This window comes from Oncorhynchus mykiss, chromosome 8 (assembly GCF_057628025.1).
Source record: "Oncorhynchus mykiss isolate SJ-2025 chromosome 8, ASM5762802v1, whole genome shotgun sequence".
Classification (NCBI taxonomy): Eukaryota; Metazoa; Chordata; class Actinopteri; order Salmoniformes; family Salmonidae; genus Oncorhynchus; species Oncorhynchus mykiss.
The window spans coordinates 87,983,216-88,000,222 of NC_143029.1; positions in this window are offsets into that span (position 1 = coordinate 87,983,216).

The window sequence follows — 17,007 nt, forward strand, 5'->3', positions numbered from 1 at the left end:
GCAATGTTCCAACATCTAGTGGAAAGCCTTCCCAGAAGAGTGGAGGCTGTTATTGCAGCAAAAATGAGATCATATTGAGGGGTTTATTTTATGTGTTTTGGGGGGTGGGGGGAGGCTGAGATCTCTTTTTTAAGATATTCTCTCCCGTATGGGTGGGACAGCCAAGAGAACACAGGTGGTAGGAGAGAGAGAGAGAGAGAGAGAGAGATGGGGAGAGAGAACACAAGCAATGTAAACAAGTTTCAGAGAGAGCAGAAGGAGAGAGAGAGATGGGGAGAGAGAACACAAGCAATGTAAACAAGTTTCAGAGAGAGCAGAGGGAGAGAGAGTTGGGAAAAGTTAGCAAAATCATAAAAGACTAGCAAAAGCTGATGGGAGAAGATTTAGTGAGCAAAACACTCCCATAACTACTGGGTGAAATACTACAGTGTGCCATCACAGCAGCAAGATTTGTGGCCTGTTGCAACAAGAAAAGGTCAACCAGTGAAGAACAAACACCATTGTAAATACAACCCATATTTATACTTATTTATTTTCCCTTGCGTACTTTATCCATTTGTACATTGTTACAACACTGTATTTATTTTTAATATGACATTTGTAATGTCTTTATTCTTTTGGAACTTCTGTGAGTGTAATGTTTACTGTTCATTTTTATTGTTTATTTCCCTTTTGCATATTATCTGCTTCACTGGCTTTGGCAATGTTAACACATGTTTCCCATGCCAATAAAGCCCCTCGAATTGAATTGAGAGAGAGAGAGTAGCATGTGTGTGAATATATTAAAACTGGAGCAGGCTGAAACTGGGAGAAGGGAAGGCAACTCTCATTTAGAGAGTTTTGATCTGAGAGATGTTAATTGCTTGATAGAGCTGATAGAGCTGGCAGAGTCCTTGTGGAGCTGAGAAAGTCCTTATAGTCATGATAGAGTCCTTATGGAGCTGACATAGTCCTTATGGCGCTTATAGAGTCCTTATGGAGCTGATAGAGTCCTTAAAGAGCTGATAGAGTCTGAATTGAGCTGATAGCGTCCTTATAGTCTTGATAGAGGCATTATGGAGCTGATTGAGTCCTTATAGAGCTGAGAGAGTCTTTATAGAGGTGATGGAGTCCTTACAGTCCTGATAGAGTCCTTATAGAGCTGATAGAGTCCTTATAGAGCTGATAGAGTCCTTATACTCCTGACAGAGTTCTTATAGAGCTGATAGAGTTCTTATAGAGCTGATAGAGAAGATGGTCATTATAGAGCTGATAGAGTCCTTACAGTCTGGATAGAGTCCTTATAGTCCTGACAGATTCCCTATAGAGCTGATAGAGAAGATGGTCCTTATAGAGCTGATAGAGTCCTTATGGTCCTGAGAGAGTCCTTATAGAGCTGATAGAGTCCTTACAGTCTGGATAGAGTCTTTATAGAGCTGAGAGAGTCCTTATAGAGCTGATAGAGTCCCTATAGAGCTGATAGAGAAGATGGTCCTTATAGAGCAAATATAGTCCTGATAGAGTCCTTATAGAGCTGATGGAGAAGATAGTCATTTAGAGCTGATAGAATCCTTATGGAGCTGATAGAGTCATTATAGTCCTGATAGAGTCCTTATAGAGTTGATAGAGTCCTTGTAGTCCTGATAGAGTCCTTATAGAGCTGATAGAGTCCCTATAGCGCTGATAGAATCCTTATGGAGCTGATAGAGTCATTATAGTCCTGATAGAGTCCTTATAGCACTGATAGAGTCCCTATAGCGCTGATAGAGTCCTTATAGTGCTGATAGAGTCCTTATAGAGCTGATAGAGTCCCTATAGTGCTGATAGAGTCCTTATAGAGCTGATAGAGTCCCTATAGCGCTGATAGAGTCCATATAGAGCTGATAGAGTCCTTATAGAGCTGATAGAGTCCTTATGGTCCTGAGAGAGTCCTTATAGAGCTGATAGAGTCCTTACAGTCTGGATAGAGTCTTTATAGAGCTGAGAGAGTCCTTATAGAGCTGATAGAGTCCCTATAGAGCTGATAGAGAAGATGGTCCTTATAGAGCAAATATAGTCCTGATAGAGTCCTTATAGAGCTGATGGAGAAGATAGTCATTTAGAGCTGATAGAATCCTTATGGAGCTGATAGAGTCATTATAGTCCTGATAGAGTCCTTATAGAGTTGATAGAGTTCTTGTAGTCCTGATAGAGTCCTTATAGAGCTGATAGAGTCCCTATAGCGCTGATAGAATCCTTATGGAGCTGATAGAGTCATTATAGTCCTGATAGAGTCCTTATAGCACTGATAGAGTCCCTATAGCGCTGATAGAGTCCTTATAGTGCTGATAGAGTCCTTATAGAGCTGATAGAGTCCCTATAGTGCTGATAGAGTCCTTATAGAGCTGATAGAGTCCCTATAGCGCTGATAGAGTCCTTATAGAGCTGATAGAGTCCATATAGAGCTGATAGAGTCCTTATAGAGCTGATAGAGTCTGTATAGAGCTGATAGAGTCCCTATAGCGCTGATAGTCCGTATAGCACTGATAGAAAAGATAGAGTCCTTATGGAGCGTTTACTTCAATTGTAGCTGCCATGCAAACGCAGGGCTAATGGTCGTAATGGAATTATAATTAAGTCGAATTACTGTACCACACAAGCTGATAGAGTCCTTATAGAGCTGATAGAGTCCATCTAGAGCTGATAGAGTCCTTATAGAGCTGATAGAGTCCCTATAGCGCTGATAGAGTCCATATAGAGCTGATAGAGTCCTTATAGAGCTGATAGAGTCCCTATAGCGCTGATAGAGTCCTTATAGAGCTGTTAGAGTTCTTATGGTCCTGATAGAGTCCATATAGAGCTGATAGAGTCCTCATAGAGCTGATAGAGTCCTTACAGTCCGGATAGAGTCCTTATAGTCCTGACTGATTCCCTATAGAGCTGATAGAGTCCTCATAGAGCTGATAGAGTCCTTACAGTCCGGATAGAGTCCTTATAGTCCTGACTGATTCCCTATAGAGCTGATAGAGTCCATATAGAGCTGATAGAGTCCTCATAGAGCTGATAGAGTCCTTACAGTCCGGATAGAGTCCTTATAGTCCTGACTGATTCCCTATAGAGCTGATAGAGAAGATGGTCCTTATAGAGCAAATATAGTCCTTATAGTCCTGATAGAGTCCTTATAGAGCTGATAGAATCCTTATAGAGCTGATAGAATCCTTATAGCGCTGATAGAGTCCTTATAGAGCTGATTGAGTCTGTATAGAGCTGATAGAATCCTTATAGAGCTGATAGAGTCCCTATAGCGCTGATAGAGTCCTTATAGAGCTGATAGAGTCCTTATAGAGCTGATAGAGTCCTTATAGAGCTGGTAGAGTCCCTATAGCGCTGATAGAGCCCTTATAGAGCTGATAGAGTCCGTATAGAGCTGATAGAGTCAGTATAGAGCTGATAGAGTCCTTATAGAGGTGATAGAGTCCTTACAGGCCTGATAGAGTCCTTATAGTCCCGACAGAGTCCTTATAGAGCTGATAGAGTCCCTATAGCGCTGATAGAGTCCTTATAGAGCTGATAGAGTCCATATAGAGCTGATAGAGTCCTTATAGAGCTGATAGAGTCTGTATAGAGCTGATAGAGTCCCTATAGCGCTGATAGTCCGTATAGCACTGATAGAAAAGATAGAGTCCTTATGGAGCATTTACTTCAATTGTAGCTGCCATGCAAACGCAGGGCTAATGGTCGTAATGGAATTATAATTAAGTCGAATTACTGTACCACACAAGCAGATGCTTCTAGCTTTTCTCTCTCCTCTCTGTCTCTTTCATTCTCTCTTTCTCTCTCTCTCTGTGTCTTTCACCCTCTCACTCTCTTTCTCTCTCTCCTCTGTCTCTTTCATTCTCTTTCTCTCTCTCTGTCTCGCTTTTTCATTCCCTCTCCTCTCCTCTCCTCTCCTCTCCTCTCCTCTCCTCTCCTCTCCTCTCTCTCTGTCTCTCTCAGATTCATTCTCTAAGAACATCCTTATTATGACTGTTGAAGTGTCTTTTCAGAAGGCTGTGAAAGTTTTTCCTTACGTTTGTTTGTTAATTCAACGTTGTGTTTGTTTGTTTGGTTTGTAGCTCAGTGCTCACTAGGCGCTAGCTCCTCTCGTCATCATCCTCCCAGAACATGATTACAATCAGTATAAACAGTTTTATTCTAGGCTGGCTCAGGGAACACTGTGTGTGTGCATGTGTGCGTGTGTCTGGGAATGGCATATTTTATTTATGGGTGCCTGGACACCGTCAGTTTAATCCAGCAATTGTCATTTCTCCAAGAGGGTGTTAGTTACTGGGGGGTTGTGGTGCGGAAATGCTAATCCCAGCTGGGGTTGATTTGAAATTCAGGCTCTTTGGCACTAGAAGGATAGTCGTTGCTTAGTTTTACATTGAGCAAGTAGACAAGAGCTTTTATATCCTGTCATGCTGAATGGTAGAGAGGGTACGTTACAGTCTGTAACACCACAGCTGATTGCTGCTAGTGTGTGTAAAAATCAAATCAATGTTTATTTTAATCATTATTTCAAATCAACATTTTATTTGAAATTCGTGTGCGTTCCATTCGGATGAGGAGGCTTTCGATTGGTTGAGTTGAGATGAGATGATGGGGGGGGCGGGGCATCAGATTGCTTTCTAAACGTTTGGGGAAGGCAGATGTTTTGTTGATTGGTTGAATTGAGATGAGATGATGGGGGGCGGGGCATCAGATTGCTTTCTAAACGTGTGTGGATGTTTTATTGCAGCCTTTTATAGGACCCACTGGAAAATGAGAGGTACGTTCTCTGTAAGATTTTTTTGGGCAAGTCAAGGGTCAATTTCTGTTACAAAGAAGCTGGGAGTCAGGAAGCAGGCACAGTTGGGGAGTTTAATAGAACATGAACGTACCGTCAGGACAGGAAATAGAGCCAATAGCGCCTGATTGGAAATAAGTACACAGGGCTATATATATATATATATATATGGGGAGCAATCAGGAAAATGATAGAGTCCAGGTGTGTCTGATGATCAAGCGCGTAATGATGAGGCCCAGGTGTGCGTAATGATGAGGCCCAGGTGTGCGTAATGATGAGGCCCAAGTGCGCGTAATGATGAGGCCCAGGTGTGCGTAATGATGAGGCCCAGGTGTGCGTAATGATGAGGCCCAGGTGTGCGTAATGATGAGGCCCAGGTGTGCATAATGATGAGGCCCAGATGTGCGTAATGATGAGGCCCAGGTGTGCGTAATGATGTGTAGCCAGGGCCGGTGGTTAGCAAACCGGGCAACGACGGAGGAGAGTAGAGGAAGTAGATGCGACAATTTCAATCAATGAGAAATAGTCCTACTGATTTACCCATTGATTGTTGAACATTATAAACATAATATTGTGATCTCTGGCTAACAGCCAGTTCAGACGTCCTCTGTGTCCTCGAGGTGCATCAGATTGGTTTATGAACACGAGCAAACTGTTTTATCATGTTTTTAAAAATGTGTATTATACCTTTTTGAAGTACGATTCTTTGAAAATTTGGAGTGCATCTGGAATATATTAGACCCCAATTATCTTGTTCTTATTATTGTTTCTTATTTCTCTGTGCCAGTCTCCAGCCGCCCAGGTGTTCCAGAAACCCTGTGTCCTTGAGGGGTCAGTGGCCCCCTTAGCGTCCTTGCAGTGCTGAGCCGGCTGATGGTGGCTTGATGGTTTTGTGTGTCGTAACCCTCCCAGCCCAACATAAGTGCTGTTCCTGATGTGTTGAAGTGTTAATGGACAGGATTTACTAAAATCTCTCTACTGTTCTGGAGTGGAGAGGACAGATCGATTATGAACCAACTGCCCATTCCAATGATGGGCAGGAAGGACAACATGATGTGTGTGGAGGTGGTGTGTGTGTTGGGGGCTATTGTGTTTGTGTTCTTTAATTAACCCCATTACATAGTCAAACATAATAACTCTATGCAAATCTGAAATTAATTTCTAAATAAACTTGAGGCTTGGGCCAAAAGTAGTGCACTGCATAGGGAATAGGGTGCCATTGGGTCCTGGACTAAAATAGTGCACTACATAGGGAATAGGTGTGCTCACCCAACATAAGAGTTGGTTCCTGTGTCACATCACAGAGAGAAGAAGTCCCTTATGGCAGCATTTATTGATTTGTTCTAGTGGAACATCTTAATTACACACCAGTTTTGTCCTTGTGGAACATCTTAATTACACACCCGTCTTTGTCCTGGTTAAATAAATGTTAATAAAAAAAATAAAAATAAGTGTAATTTTTAAAACATTTAAATAGTGGAACACCTTAATTACCAGTCGTTGTCTTATTCTTGAAAGTCGGGAACATCCTTGTCTGGCAGGGAAACTTTATGTTTATTGTTGAAATTTTGTTGCATTATTTAACCTTAACATTTTTATTTAGGTGAATTTTATAAGCTAAAATTATTCAATTTTCATGTCGGCTTCATGCCTGCAAATGCCTTTGTCCGGAGCAATTTTTAAAAATGCAATAATTTACAATAAAGCAAATAATGTGTAGTTTCTTGCAATAGCCCTATGTGACATTAAATCATATTTCTCTTAAAACTGTGATTCCTAAAAGATGTGTCCGGAGATTTGGTCCACTCTGTCAGATTTGTCTAAAATCCTAAATGAATCAGGAATGAGCAGGGACAGCTATATACCCTTAAGGACCCCTTATTCATATCCTCATTACATGTAGTACAACAAAACCACTCATGGTCTATAAAGTTCTCTACTTTTGAAAGAATTAACAATATCGGAATCACCATGGTGACAAACATAAACTGTCAACTCCATCTCCCTGATAGATTAAGATAGTATATTCATGTTGGTTCAAATATGTTACATTTAATTAGGTTTTAGAGTCATAAATCAACTGAGGAAAAACTAAATTGCTACTGTGTATACCACTTTAATGAAGATAAATTCGTATCTTTTTGTCAACTTCGTAAAACGTAAACTCCATCAGAGCTGAAAGATCTGATAGAATGGTTATGTTTTTATTGGGAATTTTAAAGTGAATAATGAAATATATTAAATATTGTGTTAAATATGTGAATAATCTAATGTTAGATTTAAAGGCAATTAAATACTTGAAGGCCATTAAACAAATGCATTTTATGGTGTCTGACAAAGTTGACATAAATCCAGTTTGTTGCATCTTACGACAATATACACATATATATGTTTATTTTTTAAACAAAATTATGAGGTAGTTCCTTTACTTTACATGGTGACATTTTGGTATATCAAAATATATACTTCAAATGTTAATATTAAGAGTAATGTACTGTATGAGTTCTAAAACAGCAACATTTTCTCTCAGCCTCATGGCAAAATGTGTAATATATATATATATATATTTTTTTTTGGGGGGGGGGGGGGGGGACCTTGCTCGTACCTTGGGGAGAGACCCCGCAAAACTATAATACGCCACTGACCACACCAGGTATTATACATCTTCTAGTGATGTACCACACCAGGTATTATACATCTTCTAGTGAGATACCACACCAGGTAATATACATCTTCTAGTGATGTACCACACCAGGTAATATACATATTCTAGTGAGGTACCACACCAGGTAATATACATCTTCTAGTGAGGTACCACACCAGGTAATATACATCTTCTAGTGAGGTACCACACCAGATAATATACATCTTCTAGTGAGGTACCACACCAGGTAATATACATCTTCTAGTGAGGTACCACACCAGGTAATATACATCTTCTAGTGAGGTACCACACCAGGTAATATACATCTTCTAGTAAGATACCACACCAGGTAATATACATCTTCTAGTGAGGAACCACACCAGGTAATATACATCTTCTAGTGAGGTACCACACCAGGTATTATACATCTTCTAGTGAGGTACCACACCAGGTAATATACATCTTCTAGTGAGGTACCACACCAGGTAATATACATCTTCTAGTGAGGTACCACACCAGGTAATATACATCTTCTAGTAAGATACCACACCAGGTAATATACATCTTCTAGTGAGGAACCACACCAGGTAATATACATCTTCTAGTGAGGTACCACACCAGGTATTATACATCTTCTAGTGAGGTACCACACCAGGTAATATACATCTTCTAGTGAGGTACCACACAAGGTAATATACATCTTCTAGTGAGGTAAAACACCAGGTATTATACATCTTCTAGTGAGGTACCACACCAGGTAATATACATCTTCTAGTGAGGTACCACACAAGGTATTATACATCTTCTAGTGAGGAACCACACCAGGTAATATACATCTTCTAGTGAGGTACCACACCAGGTATTATACATCTTCTAGTGAGGTACCACACCAGGTAATATACATCTTCTAGTGAGGTACCACACCAGGTAATACACATCTTCTAGTGAGATACTGTAGCAGGTAATATACATCTTCTAGTGAGATACTGTAGCAGGTAATATACATCTTCTAGTGAGGTACCACACCAGGTAATATACATCTTCTAGTGAGGTACCACACCAGGTAATACACATCTTCTAGTGAGATACTGTAGCAGGTAATATACATCTTCTAGTGAGATACTGTAGCAGGTAATATACATCTTCTAGTGAGGTACCACACCAGGTAATATACATCTTCTAGTGAGGTACCACACCAGGTATTATACATCTTCTAGTGAGGTACCACACCAGGTAATATACAACTTCTAGTGAGATACCATACCAGGTAATACACATCTTCTAGTGAGATACTGTAGCAGGTAATATACATCTTCTAGTGAGATACTGTAGCAGGTAATATACATCGTCTAGTGAGATACTGTAGCAGGTAATACACATCTTCTAGGGAGGTACCACACCAGGTATTATACGTCCTGTGTATTGGCGACTACTGCAACAGAGATGTGACAGAGATGCTAGTAACTCAAGCCTAATGCAGTGATTGAGGTCAAGGAGAAGTATAGACGACCTTCCTAGAGTTACAGAGCTGGGCTGTTTTTGCTGACTAGCGACTTCACACAACAAATCATTGTGTACAACAAATCACTGTGTACATGTGACCAGCTGGGTTCAAACCGAGGTCTTTGGTGCACCATAGGACTGTGTTAGCCCGCTGAGCTAAAGCCTGAGCTAAACTGAAATCCAAGGCCTTTGTTCAGGGATTCTCAAAAAACTCTCAAAATACACGGCTGATGGAAACACACATTTCTAAAACCAGCCTGAAGAAAACATTTTGAATTAGTAAGTCATTTTGCCTCCCCTTTCGAGAATAAACATGATTAATATTTAAATAATCCTCTGAATTTGGGGGAGAAAGTACTTCCCCCTCAAATGTGAACCAAGGGGACTAAGCAGTACCTTATTATGGATGAGCGCAATTTTCAATAACAACTTAACTTAAAAACACAGAAAGAGTTGAGAAAGTCTAGCTTACTCTCTCTCTCCCCGTGCCCTACCAATACTAACTGGTGTTTTGCAAGTACAGAACACGTCTGGTGTTTTGCAGACAGACAGGGAAGCTGCTGCTGTGCTGAATTGAATATGGATATTGTATCGCTAATAAGATGAACCTCCCAGTTTCCACCTGGCAGCTGCTGAGCATGTTGTTTTCCAGATACAGAACACCAGGAGTGAGTCCCAAATGGCTCCTTATTCCCTATAGAGTGCACTAGTATTGACCAAAAGTAGAACCAATAGAATAACTGGAAAACTACAAACCCCATCCACCTGGCACTCCAGGCAGGTTAAAACAAACAACTACAAACCCCATCCACCTGGCACTCCAGGCAGGTTAAAACAAACAACTACAAACCCCATCCACCAGGCACTCCAGGCAAGTTAAAACAAACAACTACAAACCCCATCCACCAGGCACTCCAGGCAGGTTAAAACAAACAACTACAAACCCCATCCACCTGGCACTCCAGGCAGGTTAAAACAAAGAACTACAAACCCCATCCACCTGGCACTCCAGGCAGGTTAAAACAAACAACTACAAACCCCATCCACCAGGCACTCCAGGCAGGTTAAAACAAACAACTACAAACCCCATCCACCAGGCACTCCAGGCAGGTTAAAACAAACAACTACAAACCCCATCCACCTGGCACTCCAGGCAGGTTAAAACAAACAACTACAAACCCCATCCACCTGGCACTCCAGGCAGGTTAAAACAAACAACTACAAACCCCATCCACCAGGCACTCCAGGCAGGTTAAAACAAACAACTACAAACCCCATCCACCAGGCACTCCAGGCAGGTTAAAACAAACAACTACAAACCCCATCCACCAGGCACTCCAGGCAGGTTAAAACAAACAACTACAAACCCCATCCACCAGGCACTCCAGGCAAGTTAAAACAAACAACTACAAACCCCATCCACCAGGCACTCCAGGCAGGTTAAAACAAACAACTACAAACCCCATCCACCAGGCACTTCAGGCAGGTTAAAACAAACAACTACAAACCCCATCCACCTGGCACTCCAGGCAGGTTAAAACAAACAACTACAAACCCCATCCACCAGGCACTCCAGGCAGGCTAAAACATACACTCAGAGTATCTGAACCCAGGTCTGCTGTGGATGTGTTATATAAGGGTCTCTCTCTCGTATGGGTGCAACCGACCAATGCTGACAGGGGCAGAACCCAAAGACTAGGCTACAGTGTGTGTGTGTGTGTGTGTGTGTCTACGTAGGCTGCTCATGTCTAAGAACGTCCTCAACTAATACCCTCTCTTCTCAAGTGTAAAGGGAAAGGGAGCACCAAGACATCTCACTGCCAGGGACAGACTGGGACCAGAAACCGGCCCTGGCCTTAATATACACAGGCCCGTTTTCCCCCCCTTGTGGCCCCCACTGTCCCATTTATTTCCTCTATAACTAGCCAAATTATGATCATTTTCTTTTGCACAAAACTCCCGAATATTAGCTAGCTAGCTAGCTAAATCCCTAGGTGTTTCTTTCCTCCCTGTCCCAGTGTTACCTACCCGTCTACTGTAACACGGTAACGATTCCTGACCACCCACGGTGTACTGTAGGCTCATAGCGCGTTAAATCCAGCATTGTTAAAGTCGACAAACTTCAACTGAAAGGACTATTGGGGTTTTGTTTCAAATGGTACCCTTTTCCCTATACAGTGCCCCTGGAACGAAGCCACGATAGACATTTTATTAGAATTCTGTGAACACTTTGATGATAACCCATAACTAGCCAGCCAGTCAGCCAAACTATATACTGTACCATATACTGTGTCATTATACTGTACCATTATACTGTACTATATAATGTACCATATACAGTATTATATACTGTGTCATTATACTGAACTATATACTGTATTATTACACTTTACCATATACTGTAACCAATATACTGTACTATATCCTGTATTATTATACTTTACAATATACTGTACTATATATTGTACTATTTATTATACTGTACCATATAATGTACCATATACAGTATTATATACTGTGTCATTATACTGAACTATATACTGTATTATTACACTTTACCATATACTGTAACCAATATACTGTACTATATCCTGTATTATTATACTTTACAATATACTGTACTATATATTGTACTATTTATTATACTGTACCATATATTATACTATACATTATACTGTACCATTATTCTGTACTATATATTGTACTATATATTATACTGTACTATATATTATACTGTACTATATATTATACTGTACTATATATTATACTATACTATATACTGTACCATTATACTGTAGCTTTTTGAGGAAAGGTGCCTTTATGTTGAAGTTAACACGTTTCCTTTCAGACTTTGTAGCTTCGGTACTGAAAAAATAGGTGGTTTCAAAGGAATGCAATTAGTGATGATAAATTGAGAAAAGATTTGTAACCTAGTTGTGAATTTCACGAGCGAGCAGCCTGCATACCCACGGTCTATTCTGTCTTAGTAAGCAGGTCATGTAGAGAAATGATGCTGGTTTCAGTGTCTGAGGAGGAAGTATATTTCAACAGCGTCCTGCACCTGCTACTATGATTTAGAGTCGTGGTCCCTTTACAGTCATGTATCCTACTCTCTTTAGCTTCATCTCTATCTAAGAGACATATAACTTTTAAAAAGTGATTTTGAAATGTCCAACTACGGCTGAGCCAGGAGCCTGGGCGAAGTGTCAAAAGAATGTTTATTGCATTAACAGATGCGTACAGCCTTCCGCACACCTCTTCATCACCAAGACACCAGCCACCCAAGCCATAAACGGTTCTCTCTGCTACTGCACGGCAAGTAGTACCGTTGTACCAAGTCTGGAACCAACAGGACGGCTGAAAAGTTTCTAGCCATGAGGATGCTAAACAAGACTGCTAAATAGATTATAAAATGGCTACCCAGACAACCTGCATTTACCCTTTTTTAAAAACTAACTCTCTTGTACTGACTCTATGCACACACACTGGACTCTACCCCCACACACTGGACTCTATTGCCTGGTACTTCCTGTATATAGCCATGTTATTGCCTGGTACTTCCTGTATATAGCCATGTTATTACCTGGTACTCCCTGTATATAGCCATGTTATTACCTGGTACTTCCTGTATATAGCCATGTTATTACCTGGTACTCCCTGTATATAGCCATGTTATTACCTGGTACTTCCTGTATATAGCCATGTTATTACCTGGTACTTCCTGTATATAGCCATGTTATTACCTGGTACTTCCTGTATATAGCCATGTTATTACCTGGTACTTCCTGTATATAGCCATGTTATTACCTGGTACTTCCTGTATATAGCCATGTTATTACCTGATACTCCCTGTATATAGCCATGTTATTACCTGGTACTACCTGTATATAGCCATGTTATTGCCTGGTACTTCCTGTATATAGCCATGTTATTGCCTGGTACTTCCTGTATATAGCCATGTTATTACCTGGTACTCCCTGTATATAGCCATGTTATTACCTGGTACTTCCTGTATATAGCCATGTTATTACCTGGTACTACCTGTATATAGCCATGTTATTGCCTGGTACTTCCTGTATATAGCCATGTTATTATCTGGTACTTCCTGTATATAGCCATGTTATTACCTGGTACTCCCTGTATATAGCCATGTTATTACCTGGTACTACCTGTATATAGCCATGTTATTACCTGGTACTTCCTGTATATAGCCATGTTATTACCTGGTACTACCTGTATATAGCCATGTTATTGCCTGGTACTTCCTGTATATAGCCATGTTATTATCTGGTACTTCCTGTATATAGCCATGTTATTACCTGGTACTTCCTGTATATAGCCATGTTATTACCTGGTACTTCCTGTATGTAGCCATGTTATTACCTGGTACTTCCTGTATGTAGCCATGTTATTACCTGGTACTCCCTGTATATAGCCATGTTATTACCTGGTACTTCCTGTATGTAGCCATGTTATTACCTGGTACTTCCTGTATAGGATAGGCCAGTAGGATATACACATTTTCTTCTGGTCTAAAAGAAAATATCCCAATGCCCCAGGACAGTGATTGGGGACATTGATTTGTGTAGGGTGCTGTCTTTTGGATGGGACATTAAACGGGTGTCTTGACTCTGTGTGATCACTAAAGATCCCATGGCATGTAATGGTAGGGGTATTAACCCTGGTGTCCTGGTTAAATACCAAATCTGGCTTTCATACCATCATGGCCACCCAAAACATCTCCAACTTACAATTGGCTCATTCATCCCCCTCCTCTCTCCTGTAACTATTCCCCAGGCCGTTGCTATAAATGAGAATGTGTTCTCAGTCAACGTCTCAGCCATGTTATTACCTGGTACTCCCTGTATATAGCCATGCTATTACCTGGTACTCCCTGTATATAGCCATGTTATTACCTGGTACTCTGTATATAGTCACGTTATTACCTGGTACTCCCTGTATATAGCCATGTTATTACCTGGTACTCTGTATATAGCCATGTTATTACCTGGTACTCCCTGTACATAGCCATGTTATTACCTGGTACTCCCTGTATATAGCCATGTTATTACCTGGTACTCTGTATATAGTCACGTTATTACCTGGTACTCCCTGTATATAGCCATGTTATTACCTGGTACTCTGTATATAGCCATGTTATTACCTGGTACTCCCTGTATATAGCCATGTTATTACCTGGTACTCCCTGTATATAGCCATGTTATTACCTGGTACTTCCTGTATGTAGCCATGGTATTACCTGGTACTCCCTGTATATAGCCATGTTATTACCTGGTACTCCCTGTATATAGCCATGTTATTACCTGGTACTTCCTGTATGTAGCCATGTTATTACCTGGTACAACCTGTATATAGCCATGTTATTACCTGGTACTCCCTGTATATAGCCATGTTATTACCTGGTACTCTGTATATAGCCATGTTATTACCTGGTACTCCCTGTATATAGCCATGTTATTACCTGGTACTCCCTGTAAATAACCATGTTATTACCTCGTACTCCCTGTATATAGCCATGTTATTACCTGGTACTCTGTATATATCCATGTTATTACCTGGTACTCCCTGTAAATAGCCATGTTATTACCTGGTACTCCCTGTAAATAACCATGTTATTACCTCGTACTCCCTGTATATAGCCATGTTATTACCTGGTACTCCCTGTATATATCCATGTTATTACCTGGTACTTCCTGTATGTAGCCATGTTATTACCTGGTACTCCCTGTATATAGCCATGTTATTACCTGGTACTCCCTGTATATAGCCATGTTATTACCTGGTACTCTGTATATAGCCATGTTATTACCTGGTACTCCCTGTATATAGCCATGTTATTACCTGGTACTCTGTTTATAGCCACGTTATTACCTGGTACTCCCTGTATATAGCCATGTTATTACCTGGTACTCCCTGTAAATAACCATGTTATTACCTCATACTCCCTGTATATAGCCATGTTATTACCTGGTACTCTGTATATAGTCATGTTATTACCTGGTACTTCCTGTTTATAGCCATGTTATTATCTGGTACTCTGTTTATAGCCATGTTATTACCTGGTACTCCCTGTATATAGCCATGTTATTACCTGGTACTCTGTTTATAGCCATGTTATTACCTGGTACTCCCTGTATATAGCCATGTTATTACCTGGTACTCCCTGTAAATAACCATGTTATTACCTCATACTCCCTGTATATAGCCATGTTATTACCTGGTACTCTGTATATAGTCATGTTATTACCTGGTACTTCCTGTTTATAACCATGTTATTATCTGGTACTCTGTTTATAGCCATGTTATTACCTGGTACTCCCTGTATATAGCCATGTTATTACCTGGTACTCCCTGTAAATAACCATGTTATTACCTCATACTCCCTGTTTATAGCCATGTTATTATCTGGTACTCTGTATATAGTCATGTTATTACCTGGTACTTCCTGTTTATAGCCATGTTATTATCTGGTACTCTGTTTATAGCCATGTTATTACCTGGTACTCCCTGTATATAGCCATGTTATTACCTGGTACTTCCTGTATGTAGCCATGTTATTACCTGGTACTCCCTGTATATAGCCATGTTATTACCTGGTACGCCCTGTATATAGTCATGTTATTACCTGGTACTCTGTATATAGTCATGTTATTACCTGGTACTCCCTGTATATAGCCATGTTATTACCTGGTACTCCCTGTATATAGCCATGTTATTAACTTGTACTCTGTATATAGCCATGTTATTACCTGGTACTCTGTATATAGCCATGTTATTACCTGGTACTCCCTGTATATAGCCATGTTATTACCTGGTACTCCCTGTATATAGCCATGTTATTACCTTGTACTCTGTATATAGCCATGTTATTACCTGGTACTCTGTATATAGTCATGTTATTACCTGGTACTCCCTGTATATAGCCATGTTATTACCTTGTACTCTGTATATAGCCATGTTATTACCTGGTACTCTGTATATAGCCATGTTATTACCTGGTACTCCCTGTATATAGCCATGTTATATAGACATGTTATTACCTGGTACTCCCTGTATATAGCCATGTTATTACCTGGTATTCCCTGTATATAGCCATGTTATTACCTTGTACTCTGTATATAGCCATGTTATTACCTGGTACTCCCTGTATATAGCCATGTTATTACCTTGTACCCTGTATATAACCATGTTATTACCTGGTACTTCCTGTTTATAGCCATGTTATTACCTGGTACTCCCTGTATATAACCATGTTATTACATGGTACTCCCTGTATATAGCCATGTTATTACCTGGTACTCTGTATATAGTCATGTTATTACCTGGTACTCCCTGTATATAGCCATGTTATTACCTTGTACTCTGTATATAGCCATGTTATTACCTGTTACTCTGTATATAGCCATGTTATTACCTGGTATTCCCTGTATATAGTCATGTTATTACCTGGTACTCCCTGTATATAGCCATGTTATTACCTGGTACTCCCTGTATATAGCCATGTTATTACCTTGTACTCTGTATGTAGCCATGTTATTACCTGGTATTTACTGTTACTCTACACCTATCGTTGACTAAATACATTTTGATTTGATTTGATTACTCAGCCTTGTAATGTCACCAGAAAATGTATTTGATGTGCTACTCCATTTTCTGGGCAGCCATTTTGGAAAATGGAACCTTCAACACTCCTAAACAGATAATACATGACTGTTAGTCCGTGACACCACTGACAACTATAATGTGTGGGCCAAGATGCATAAAACTCTTGAAAATGTACAATGGTAGAACATAAAGAATCACCTATTAAATATCTCATTTTATCATAATAAAGACAGTCAGTCTGCCAAATCTAATGTCTCAAGGTGCAATATGTCACCCACCAGGAGTGACTTAATTTCTATTCAGTGACCCACCGTGGTTTACAGTTAGGCTAATTTCCCCTCTCATGAATACGCAGAGTCACAACACCAGCTGGAAAGAGATGAGCTTAATGGAACCTCTTCCTTTCTTCATTGGTTTCATGGATTATATCAACTACCATTCTCACCTGGAC